The sequence below is a fragment of the Schistocerca gregaria genome, chromosome 9 (assembly GCF_023897955.1).
Source record: "Schistocerca gregaria isolate iqSchGreg1 chromosome 9, iqSchGreg1.2, whole genome shotgun sequence".
Taxonomy (NCBI): Eukaryota; Metazoa; Arthropoda; class Insecta; order Orthoptera; family Acrididae; genus Schistocerca; species Schistocerca gregaria.
The window spans coordinates 198,879,386-198,893,273 of NC_064928.1; the positions used below are offsets into that span (position 1 = coordinate 198,879,386).

At 44.7% G+C, this 13,888-nt stretch overlaps 1 protein-coding gene and 1 non-coding gene across 2 annotated transcripts in view; one reads left to right on the top strand and one right to left on the bottom strand.

The window, feature by feature from the left end:
* LOC126292035 (amyloid-beta-like protein) overlaps positions 1 to 13,888 on the top strand; it is a 1,795,419-nt gene that overhangs the window by 90,445 nt on the left and 1,691,086 nt on the right. The window lies entirely within an intron of this gene.
* Positions 4,778 to 4,852, bottom strand: Trnas-cga (transfer RNA serine (anticodon CGA)). Its single transcript has one exon. It is a non-coding gene; the product is annotated as a tRNA-Ser (tRNA).

Sequence of the window (13,888 nt, forward strand, 5' to 3'; positions counted from 1 at the left end):
TGCTGTTTACATAAATTGTCTCAGTGCTGTGACGACATTACAGAGTAAAATTGCATGCAAATCCACGAAATTCTGATATGCAGAATGAGATAAAATGCAAAATAAATATCTGTACAAGGTGAATGTTTTTTTAAATGTCATTCTCCACCGAGGTCGGTTGTTGTTCACGTAAAAATATGAGCAAAGCATACCAGTAGAATCACACATGTAAGCATGAAATGTCAAAGATCAGACTCAGTGTAACGTAAGCCACGAAACGTTTCTCCTTGATGCTAATCCCACTGTACGTGAAATAAAATAAATGATAAATCATAAATAATGGAGCCACTTAGGTTCCAGAATCATGAAGTAAATAAATAAGATCTGTAATACTAGAGAGAGTTACTCAGTCTTTAGTGAACATAATCCCGGAATCTTAAGAGCTTTATCTGATAAAAAGGAAAAAAAAAAATGATTTAAGTTTCTGAATTCACACACTCTTCCATGAGCAGGGTCATAAAGTCGTAGCAACTTTGGTTAATACGAAAATAGGTTGAATGAAATTACAGTGAAACCCAGATCATTTTAGGTGCCTACTGTCGTTGATAAATATAAGCGGGGATAGTTGAAAGCCGCGCGAGATTGGCCGAGAGGTCTGAGGCGCTGCAGTCATGGACTGTACGGCTGGTCTCGGCGGAGGTTCGAGTCCTCCCTCGGGCATTGGTGTGTGTGTTTATCCTTAGGATAATTTAGGTTAAGTAGTGTGTAAGCTTTGGGACTGATGACCTTAGCAGTTAAGTCCCATAAGATTTCACACACATTTGAACTTTTTTTGACAGTTGAAATTGTGTGCCCCGACCAGGATTTGAACCCGGAATCTCCTGCTTACATGGCAGACGCTCTATCCGACTTTTTTTTGGGTTAGTCTCATTTTGTTCGTCATTGTTCGCTACAGCTGTTATGGGCGGACGTCCCAACACACCCGTTCAATTTCATCGTTGATCCATTCACTCAGTTTTTTTATTATTATTATTACAGAGGGCGGCTAACCATCAGACCGAACGCGCTGAGCTACCGTGCCGGCATTGAGCCATCGAAGACACAGGGGATAGTGCGACTTCAGAGACTTACCTCTGGCACGCTCCCCGTGTGACTCACATTTCCAGCTTATTCTCCACATACATCATTTGTAGCGCTGTGTATGTCTTCTTTCGGACATGTCCGAAAGAACAGACACCATATTCACATATAGATGAGGCTTGCCGGCCAGTAATCATCTTCAGTGCGCATGCACTCACATTGCTCGAACTCTTACGGAATTCTGTAGATTGACTGCCGCGAGTAATGTGTGTAGTGGACAAGGGCACTACAAATGTAGTGTGTGGACGGTAAGTTGGAAATGTGGGTCCCATAGGAAGCGTGCCACAGATAAGTACCTCTGTGTCCTCCATCGCTCAGTCGGATAGAATGTAAGCAGGAGATGCCGGGTTCGAGCCCCGGTCGGGGCACACATTTTCAACTGTCCCTTTTGATATTTATCAATGCCTGTAAGCAGCTAAAAAGGTCTGGATTTTATTGCAATTTCATTCTTCGAGAGCTGCAAGGTCACCAATGGTGTCGTATGTTCACATAACAAAATAAGTTTGTCCCTTCAGGTAGATGTAGTATCCGACGCTCCACAAGGAAGTGTTATACGCCCTCTATTATTCTTGATCTATAATAACGACATAGGAGACAGTCTGAGTAGCCCTCTTAGATTATTTGCAGATGATGCTGTCATTTACCGTCTTGTAAAGTCATCAGATGACGAAAACGAATTGCAAAATGATTTAGATAAGATATCTGGTGCGAAAAGTGTGAAGTTATTCACATGAGTACTATAAGAAGTCCGCTAATTTTCGATTACGCGATAAGTCGCACAAATCTGAAGGCTGTAAATTCAACTAAATACTTAGGGGAACAATTGGAAATAACTTAAATTGGAACGACCACATAGCTAATGTTGTGGGTGGAGCAAACCAAAGACTGCGATTCATTGGCAGAACACTTAGAAGGTGCAACAGGTCTGCTAAAGAAACTGCTTACACCACGCTTGTACCCCCTATTCTGGAGTATAGCTGTGCGATGTGGGGTCCGTATCAGGTGGGACTGACGTATGATACTGAAAAAGTTCAAATAAAGGCTGCTCCTTTTGTATTATCGTGAAATAGGGGAGTTAGTGCCACAGACATGATACGTGAATTGGAGTGCCAATCATTAAAACAAAGGCGTTTTTCGTTGCGACGGAATCTTCTCATGAAATTTCAATGAACAGCTTTCTCCTCCGATTACGAAAACATTCTGTTGGTACCCACATACATAGAGAGAAATGGTCATCACGATAAAATAAGAGAAATCAGGGCTCACACAGAAAAATTAAAGAGCTCGTTTTTCGCTGCGTCCCGTTCGAGAGTGGAACGGTGGAGAGTCAGCTTGAAGATGTTTCTTCGAAACCTCTGCCCAGCACTTTGTTGTGAAAAGCACAATAACCACGTAGACGTATATCTAGATGAAAATCAAAGTTCAGATTGAAACTTCAGTCAAGAAAAATAAACAATAACTCTTATGGTGCATTTTACTGAAGAGTATTGCGAAATATCTGACAACGGAGGAACAACTGTATACTAATACCAGTCTCAAGGAGTATGTTGCTGATCATTTAGAGTCCCAGCTTGGGAGGTGGCTTGGTGTCCAGTAGTAAATAACCACCTTGAAGATCGATATGTGGGCCCATTTTTGGCACACGAAGTACCACATGCATGAGTAGGTGCGTTTTGCCAACGAGCCCTACTGTCTTCATGTATGCCACCTGGTAACACCCTCTGGTCGAGCGAGGTGGCGCAGTGGTTAGCACACTGCACTAACATTCGGAAGGACGGCGGTTCAAACCAGCGTCCGGTCGTCCTGATTTAGGTTTTCCATGATTTCCCTAAATCGCTTCAGGCAAATGCTGGGATGGTTCCTTTGACACGTCACGACCGACATCCTTCTCCATTCTCCCTCACCCGAACGAACCGATGACCACTCTGTTTGGTCCCCTCCTCCAAATGAACCAACCAAAACCCTCTGATGATCGGGTGCAGATGTTTGGGACTGCAAAGTTGCATGTCGTCTGCACTATCATGGCTGAGCTAGCTGAAAGCCGCGCGAGAAAAAAGTTGAGCGTGCTGACACTAGAACCTGATGTCTGGCATAAAATCAGTCGGCATTTCGAAATCATCTATTCACTCCCTCAGAAATCATAACAGCACCAGAACTGAAAATTACAAAGTCCGATATATTGTATACAGTCTTCGGAAACTGTTTCACCACAGATGAATCCTCCTTTCCATCAGCATACGAACTTCGATAGGACAGATATTGAGATAACTGATAGCAGAATAGATGGTAATACAATGTGTGTGAAATCGTATGGGACTTAACTGCTAAGGTCATCAGTCCCTAAGCTTACACACTACTTCACATAAATTGTCCTAAGGACAAACACACACACCGATGCCCGAGGGAGGACTCGAACCTCCGCCGGGACCAGCCGCACAGTCCATGACTGCAGCGCCCAGGACCGCTCGGCTAATCCCGCGCGGAAGCAGAATAGAAAAACGAGTAGTCGCTTTGCGGCGGAAAGGTTTCAGCACCAGATGAGATACCTCTAAGATACTACAGAGATTATGCGATTGAACTTGTTGCCTATGTAGCAACAGTTTATTGTAGATAGCTGGAGCAACGAAGGGTATAAAGCATCTGGAACGCAGGTCATTCCCGTACCCAAAAAGACCGTAGGAATGATGCACATAATTATAGGCTTACATTGACGACGTCAGTCTGTTATACAGAGAAACCATTAATAAAAACGACAAACTGCTGGGACATATTCGTGACTGGGTTGGAGGAAAAAATGCACATGTGTCCGTAAATGCAGTGTTACCATGGTAGAGGGTGAGGACGAATGACAGTACTGTACGAGAAAGAGCCACCAGCTTGCTACTGTCGTGAGTATGATAATGTGGAAAGAGAAGGGAGGACGAGGAATTGGACAGACAGTAAGGGAGAAAATAGTCCCAGGTAGGGGAAGGAGATGGACTGACATAGGGGAGGAGGAATGCACAGAGAATGGGAGAGAAGATTGACAGAGAGGAAAGAGGAGATAGACAGGAAAGAGGAGGAGATGGACAGAGGCAGGGGAAGGAAGAGATTGAGTAACAGAAGATGGCAATCAACTGTAAGTAGGCTGTTTAGGCTTTTGTGTTGGTAACGCCACGTAGCCCTCTGTATGAAAATCACTGACTGTGCTGTGGGCAGTCTGTGGCTGGTTGGACTCATTGTTGGAATATTCGCTATTGTAGTGTTGGGCAGTTGGATAAGAACAGCGCATAGCGTTGCACAGTTGGTGAGCCGCTAGCAGTGTTGGATGTGGAGAGAGAGATGCCAGCGTTTTGAGAGGTTACTATAAGCGGACGCTCTGATCGTGTGTCCGCCAAAAAAAAGGAAATTTGTAAAGGTGGATGAACATGACTAAGGAAAATACAGTTTGTTCTCTATCAAAATCTTTCATTTGCTAACTATGCCTATCAGTAGTTTGTGCCTTCAGTAGTTAGTCTTTAATTTAGCTGCCAGTATTGGCGCTCGCTGTATTAGAGTAGTTCGAGGAACGAAGATTTTTGTAAGCGATTCATGAAAGGTATAGATTATTCCAGAATGAGATTTTCACTCTGCAGCGGAGTGTGCGCTGATATGAAACTTCCTGGCAGATTAAAACTGTGTGCCGGGCCGAGACTCGAACTCGGGACCTTTGCCTTTCGCAGGCAAGTGCTCTACCAACTGAGCTACCCAAGCACGACTCACGCACGTCCTCACAGCTCTACTTCTAGAGCACTTGCCCGTGAAAGGCAAAGGTATAGATTACTGTTAGTCAGGGCACTTCTTTTTTAGGGATTATTGAAAGTCGGATTGCGTTGCGCTAAAAATATTGTTGTCAGTTTAGCGATGATCAGAATAAGTAAAGAGAGAAATATCTGAGTACGTTCAGTTTTGCTCAGCTTTTTGAAAATCAAATAACTTAACAGGTTTATCAGCACTGTCATTCATAATTTTTTTCTACGGGTATGTTTCAAAACTTACACCTGAGAAACGCTGATTATTCAGCTAGTGATGAGAAAAGTCTACTCTATTCAAGACCAGGGAAATTCTATCCGACATTCAGACAGTGTGGAGGTTCAGCACGCGGTCTCATCCGTAGAAGGAACTAGGCTACCCAACAAACTTCAGAGAGTTCAGTAAACGTTCGTAGCGTAGGTTTAAAAATAAATAAATAAATAAATTCTTTCTTGGGAGCTATGGAAAGCTTGTCACAAAGCGCACTGTGGTGGAATTAAAAGCGGACTGATCACGTTACGGCCATAAATTTGTCCAGTAGCTTCTGATGGTGTTCAAACCGCGTAAAGGATTCGACGCGAAAATCCGCAAGCGCTGCGCCTGTGGCTCTGTATCCAGCCGACCGCGAATATTGTCCTTTCCACAGCGGCCATAGTGTAGTTCAAACGGTTTTACAGGCGGCTAAAAAAATTTTTTAAAAAAAAGAGGAGGTTTAGTAGTTGGTGGAATTGGAAATGGAGATTAGAGTGGTACTCGCGCCGAATATTCCGCGCGCACGGCTGTGGCCAGCCGGGAAATTTTGGTGACGGCCGTCTCATTGACGCCATGTCCGGGGCGCGCTTCCAGAGAGCCGGCTGGAGTCCAATTACGGTGGATTTACCGCTCAAACGGCGCCGATGGAAAGGGTAGCGCGCTAAGCGCCGCGACGACGGGGCGGGGAGGGGCAGGGGCGCGGAGCAATTTAGCGAGAGTAATTTCTGGGGGCGCGTCGCTGTGAAACGGAAAACCGGAAGGGGTTGAGAGGGGGGGAGGGGGGGGGGGTCGAGAGATGTCGCTGAAAAGTTAATTACTACATACCTTATATCAGAGCGTGGGTGGGGACTGTTTGCCGCCGCTGTAGTTGGCAGCACTGCCTCTGATAGGTCTGCGCCATTCGTCAGGGTATCTGTAACATTAAAATCTCGCTGGGTCTAGAGGGTGTTACAAAAAGGTACGGCCAAACTTTCAGGAAACATTCCTCACACACAGAGAAAGAAAAGATGTTATGTGGACATGTGTCCGGACGCGCTTACTTTCCATGTTAGAGCTCATTACTTCTCTTCAACTCACATTAATCATGGAATGGAAACACACAGCAACAGAACGTACCAGCGTGACTTCAAACACTTTGTTACAGGAAATGTTCAAAATGTCCTCCGTTAGCGAGGATACGTGCATCCACCCTCCGTCGCATGGAATCCCTGATGCGCTGATGCAGCCCTGGAGAATGGCGTATTGTATCATAGCCGTCCACAATACGAGCACGAAGAGTCTCTACATTTGGTACCGGGCTTGCAGAGACAAGAGCTTTCAAATCCCCCCATAAGTGAAAGACGGTTGAGGTCAGGAGAGCGTGGAGGCCATGGAATTGGTCCGCCTCTACCAATCCATCGGTCACCGAATCTGTTGTTGAGAAGCGTACGAACACTTCGACTGAAATGTGCAGGAGCTCCATCGTGCATGAACCACATGTTGTGTCGTACTTCTAAACGCACATGTTGTAGCAGCACAGGTAGAGTTTCCCGTATGAAATCATGATAACGTGCTCCATTGAGCGTAGGTGCAAGAACATGGGGCCCAATCAAGAGACATCACCAACAATGCCTGCCCACACGTTCACAGAAAATCTGTGTTGATGACGTGATTGCACAATTGCGTGCGGATTCTCGTCAGCCCACGCATGTTGACTGTGAAAATTTAAAATTTACAATTTGATCAAGTTGGAATGAAGCCTCATCCGTAAAGAGAAAATATGCACTGAAATGAGAATTGACACATTGTTGGATGAACCATTCGCAGAAGTGTACCCGTGGAGGCCAATCAGCTGCTGACAGTGCCTGTAAACGCTGTACATGGTACGGAAACAACTGGTTCTCCCGTAGCACTCTCCATACAGTGACGTGGTCAACGTTACCGTGTAGAGCAGAAACTTCTCTGACGCTGACATTAGGGTTATCGTCAACTGCACGAAGAATTGCCTCGTCCATTGCAGGTGTCCTCGTCGTTCTAGGTCTTCCCCAGTAGCGAGTCGTAGGCTGGAATGTTCCGTGCTCCCTAAGACGCCGATCAATTGCTTCGAACGTCTTCCTGTCGGGACACCTTCGATCTGGAAATCTGTCTGGATACAAACGTACCACGCCACGGGTATTGCTCCGTGCTAATCCATACATCAAATGGGCATTTGCCAACTCCGAATTTGTAAACATTGCACTGACTGCAAAACCACGTTCGTGATGAACACTAACTTGCTACGTACCGATGTGCTTGATGCTAGTACTGTAGAGCAATGAGTCGCATGTCAACACAAGCACCGAAGTCAACGTTACCTTCCTTCAGTAGAGCCAACTGACGGTGAATCGAGGAAGTACAGTACATACTGACGAACCTAAAATGAGCTCTAACATGGAAATTAAGCTTTTTCGGACGCATGTCCACATAACATCTTTTCTTTATTTGTGTGTGAGGAATGTTTCCTGAAAGTTTGGCTGTACCTTTTTGTAACACCCTGTATACAAGGGCGATGTTCTTGAAGACATTATTATGGAAATGGAAGAGGAGGTAGAAGAAGATGAAATGAGAGATATGATACTGCGTGAAGAGTTTGACAGAGCACTGAAAGACCTAAGTCGAAACAAGTCCTCGGGAGTAGACAACATTCCATTAGAACTACTGACAGTCTTGGGAGCGGCAGCCCTGACAAAACTCTATTATCTGGTGAGCAAGGTGAATGAGACAGGCGAAATACCTTCATACTTCAAGAAGAATATAATAATTCCAATCCCAAAGAAAGCAGATGCTGACAGACGTGAAAATTACCGAAATATCAGTTAAATAATCCATGAATGCAAAATACTAACACGAATTCTTTACAGACGAATGGAAAAACTGGTAGAAGCCGACCTCGGCGAAGATCAGTTTGGATTCCGTAGAAATGTTGGAACACGTGAGGTAATACTGACCCTACGACTTATCTTAGAAGATAGATTAAGAAAAGGCAAATCTACGTTTCTAGCACTTGTAGATGTAGAGAAACCTTTTGATAATGTTGACTGGAATGCTCTCTTTCAAATTCACAAAGTAGCAGGGGTAAAATACAGGGAACGAAAGGCTATTTACAATTTGTACAGAAACCAGATGGCAGTTATGAGAGTCGAGGGGCATGAAAGGGAAGCAGTGGTTGGGAAGGGAGTGAGACAGGGTTGTAGCCTATCCCCGATGTTATTCAATCTGTATATTGAGCAAGCTGTAAAGGAAACAAAAGAAAAATTCGGAATAGGAATTTAAATCCATGGAGAAAAAAATAAAAACTTTGAGGTTCGCCGATGACATTGTAATTCTGTTAGAGCCAGCAAAGGACCTGGAAGAGCACTTGAATGGAATGGCCAGTGTCTTTAAAGGAGGATATAAGATGAAAATCAACAAAAACAAAACGAAGAAAATGAAATGTAGTCGAATTAAGTCGGGTGATGCTGCGGAAATAGATTGGGAAATGAGACACTTAAAGTAGTAAAGGAGTTTTGCTATTTGGGGAGCAAAGTAACTGATGATGGTCGAAGTAGAGAGGATATAATATGTAGACTGGCAATGACAAGGAAAGCGTTTCTGAAAAAGAGAAATTTGTTAACGTCGAGTATAGATATAAATGTCAGGAAGTCGTTTCCGAAAGTATTTGTATGGAGTGTAGCCATGTATGGAAGTGAAACGTGGAAGATAAATAGTCTAGACAAGAAGAGAATAGAAGCTTTCGAAATGTGGTGCTACAGAAGAATGCTGAAGATTAGATGGGTAGATCACATAACTAATGAGGAGGTATTGAATAGAATTGGGGAGAAGAGAAGTTTGTGGCACAACTTGAGTAGAAGAAGGGATCGGTTGGTAGGACATATTCTGAGGCATCAACGGATCACCAATTTAGTATTGGAGGGCAGCGTGGAGGGTAAATATCGTAGAGGGAGACCAACAGATTCAGAACACACACACACACCTTATACCAGAGCGTGCGTGGGGACTGTTTGTCGCCGCTGTAGTGGCAGCACTGTTCCTGATGGGTCTGCGCCTTTTGTCAGGGTTTCTGCAAAATTAAAATCTCGTTGGGTGGAGAAAGGTTACAAAAGAGTCATCGATTAATAAAGTACTTTAGCGTGTTGATGCGAATTGTTGTTTACATTTTTCTGCAGGGTATTTCGTTTCGCAACCCAGTAGTTATCTCCAGGTGTGCGAGTAGCATTATTTTGAGTAAAAGCTGTCTGTACTCCAACATGGCTGCGAACTATTGTTGATCTCGTACAGCTGTTTATTCCCAAGATCGACCTTCGGCATGATAGTTAAGAAGAGAATGGGCTGATCCCTATGCCACAGAGTATGTAGAAAACACACACGCACCCACCCACACACACACACACACACACACACACACACACACACACACACACAGTCTCCACGCCTCTAGGTGAACCATCCGTCGCAAAGAAATTTGGTGCTAAAGACTCTGGTCCATGGAGCCAGAACTCTTGCAGACAAGGAAAGCCTGCCTGACGAATTAAACCTGAAGGTTGTATTCTGGAGGAAGGGACACTCAAATAAACGTATGAAGCGGGTGACGCGGTCAAAATTACGAGGGTCGTTTCAAAAGTCCTGCGCATTGTAAAGTAGAATTAAAGAAAATACTTCATTTTGCAAAATACATTCGTAGGCATCAATATATTCTGCATTCTTGCTTACAACAGCTTCCCAACGATTTGGCAACTTCTGTATTCCGGATAAATTGCTGAATTTTATAATTACTTGGGTTCCTTCGATTTTGAAACATATCAAACTCTGACGGGCTCACACTGTGGCAATATGTTGGATGGGGAAGTATTCTCCATCCATATTTGTGGAGCGCTTTTCTTTCTGGTAGGACAATACGCGATCTTGCATTATCGTGCAACATGAGAACACCAACTACAAGCCTGTCAGATATTTTTTCACAGATTTTCGAGAGCAGAACATTTTACAAAAACAGCTTATAGTACATGCCTATTACAGACGTCCCAAGGGTCACTCCGTCTGTAGTTATAACTCCAATATGTCATACGCATGTATCATCATCGGTTTCACCTTATTGTTGGCTGTGTAATTTTATAGGACTCGGAACTTAAACATTGTGACATTTGAGACTCAGTTCTGCCCCAAAATCTCGTTCCCAGGTTTCATCAAGTGCAAAAATCCTTTTCAGAAACTGTTCGCCTTCTGCTATGACTGTATGAAGCTACATGTCTTAGCGATGTCGGCCTCTCGGGCGCTACTCGCGTGGGGCCGTTGAGTCCCTGATTAGCATTGCAGAAACATCCGTACAATTATCGTGTGGCGGTGGTGTGACCCTGATCCTGCCACTGCCGCACGATGAGACGTATTCGTACAAGTTTGCTTTCCTTATACTTAGCACGACTACACTACTGGCCATTAACATTGCTACAGCACGTAGATGACGTGCTACAGACGCGAAATTTAACCAACAGGAAGAAGATGCTGTGATATGCAAATGATTAGCTTTTCAGAGCGGTGGCGACACCTACAACGTGCTGACATGAGGAAAGTTTCCAACCGATTTCTCATACACAAACAGCAGTTGACCGGCGTTGCCTGGTGAAACGTTTATGTGATGCCTCGTGTCAGGAGGAGAAATGCGTACCATCACGTTTTCATCTTTGATAAAGTTTGGATTGTTGCCTATCGCAATTGAGGTTTATCGTAACGCAACACTGCTGCTCGCGTTGGTCCAGATCCAATGACTGTTAACAGAATATTGAATCGGTGGGTTCAGGATGGTAATACGGAACGCCGTGCCGGATCCCAACGGCCTCGCATCACTGGCAGTTGAGATGACAGGCCTCTTATCCGCATGGCTGTAACGGATCGTGCAGCCACCTCTTGTTCGCACTGACGGCACTTTGAACAGTGGACGTTACATTTCATATGTGTTACGACCCGTGGCCATACCCTTCATTCGATCCCTGCGAAACCCTACATTTCAGCAAGATAATGCACAAACGCATGTTGCAGGTCCTGTACGGACCGTTCTGGATACACAAAACGTTCGACTGCTGCCCTGGCCAGTACATTCTCCAGATTTCTCACCAATTGAAACGTCTGGTCAGTGTTGGCCGTGCAACTGGTTCGTCACAATGCGCCAGTCACTACTCTTTGATGAACTGTGGTATCGTGTTGAAGCTGCGTGGGCAGCTGTACCTGTAGACGCCATCCACGCTCTGTTTGACTGAATGGCCAGGCATTATTACGGCCAGAAGTGGTTGTTCCGGGAACTGATTTGTCAGTGAAAATGCCGGCCGGAGTGGCCGTACGGTTCTAGGCGCTACAGTCTGGAACTGAGCGACCGCTACGGTCGCAGGTTCAAATCCTGCCTCGGGCATTGATGTGTGTGACGTCCTTAGGTTAGTTAGGTTTAATTATTTCTAAGTTCTAGGCGACTGATGACCTCAGAAGTTAAGTCTCATAGTGCTCAGAGCCATTTGAACCATTTTGCGTGAAAATGTAATCACATGTCAGTTCTAGTATAATATATTTGTCCAATGAATACCCGTTTATCATCTGCATTTCTTCTTGGTGTAGCAATTTTAATGGCCAGTAGTGTAAATATTCTCACAAATCACAGTGCAACTTTTGCAAGAAACCCACTGCATAGTTTTACCGTATGTGTAGAATGTAAGGCCAATGGCCTTGCCATAGTGATAACACTGGTTCCCATCAGATCACTAAAGTTAAGCACTGTCAGGCTTGGCTAGCACTTGGATGGGTGACCGTCCAGTTCTGCCGAGTGCACCCAGCCCTTGTGAGGCCAATTGAGGAGCTACATGATGGAGAAGTAGGGCCCACAGTCACGAAATCTGACAACGGCCGGGAGAGCAGTGTGCTCGCCATCTGCCTTCCATATCTGCATTCAGTGGGCCTGTCGGCTGAGGATGACACGGCGTTCGGTCGGTATGGTTTGTCCTCCCGAGGCATGTTCAGGTGGAGAGTGAGCGTATGTAGAATGTGTTGTTGCTCGTAGATACTTCGTGCTAGTCCCATCACACATTAATCATTTTCATATCACGCATGAAGTACACATTCTGTCACTGTAACGTTTGTTTTGTATGTCACCTACGTAATTGGTTGGTTGGTTCATTTGACGGAGAGGACCAAAAGCGAGGTCATCGGTCTCACCTAAATGATGTTGGAATCTTAATGCCCATTTCAGAAATAATGAGTATAGTATTACCACTGTTATTTAGATAAACATGAAGAATGCACTTAGTTAACAGCTAGGAATTTGGTATGTAACCTATGCATTTCCGGTTGTTTCAGGTGAGTGCTGCACCTCTGACGGAAGAGAAAACGGCTGTTCGCTGAACGATAACGTCTTTTGAGAGGTAGTTTGTCAGGTAAGGAATTCTACTATCCAGGCAGCAAAATAACCTATGATGGACGGAGCAAGGAGGGCATAAAAAGCAGGCTAGCACAGGCAAAGAGTGCATTGCTGGCCAAGGGAAGTCTACTGATACCAAACATAGGCGTTAATTTGAGGAAGAAATTTCTGAGAAGGTACGTCTGGAGCACAGCATGGTGTGGTAGTGAAACGCAGACCGTAGGAAAGCCGAAACAGAAGAGAATCGAAACATTTGAGATGTGGCATAAGACTTATGAAAATTGGGTGGTTTAAATGGCTCTAAGCACTATGGGACTTAACATCTGAGGTCATCAGTCCCCTACTTACATACAACTACTTAAACCTAACTAACCTAAGGACATGACACACATCCATGCCCGAGGCAGGATTCGAAACTGCGACCGTAGCAGCCGCTCGGTTCTGGTCTGAAGTGCCTAGAAGCGCTCGGCCACAGCTGCCGGCAGGTCGGGTGGATTGATAAAGTAAGGAAATGGGAGATTTTCCGTGGAATCTGCGACGAAAGGTATAAAACACTGACAGTGACAGGATGATAGGAGATCTCTTAAGGCATGAGGGAATGACTTCCATGGTACTAGAGGGAGCTGTACAGGGTAAAAACTGTAGAGGAAAACAAAGTTGGAATACATCCAGGAAATAGCTGACGTCATAGGGTGCAAGTTCTACTCTGGGATGAAGATGTTTTCACAGGAGAAGAATCCGTGGCGGGCTGCATCAAACCAGTCGGAAAACAGACGACTCAAAAAAAGGAAAAAAGACATTCTAATAACATAGGTTTACTGTGCTGTTTACAAAATACGGTCGTCACCTCCTCCTCAACCTGAACTAACGATTGTCACTCTGAATCACGATATGGATAGCTTACATCTTTCCAGCACTTTTCATATGATATGTGCGAGACGAATAAGTGACAATAAGATACGTATCTCCAGAACGCTTCGTTGAACCACAATAACGCATGCAACGCTCCTGTAGAATGTGATTTTCACGTTGTTGTTGTTGTTTTGGTCTTCAGTCCCAGGACAGGTCTATTAGCTCTCCGCTGTAGCCTGTCCATAACAAGCCTCTTCGTTTCTGCTTGAGTATTGCAACGTACATCTACTTGAAACCTCTCACTGTATGCAAACCCTGGCCTCCCTTTACAGTTTTTACCTTCTCTACAGATGTTGACATAGAAAGTTTGTTGGTGCGGCGGTTGTCCTCCCCAAATATGTACATATGCATTTGATAAATTGCAAACCCTTTCTCTAGCTGCAGTCAGTATTTTGTTTGCTCCAGACGCGTTTGGTTTGT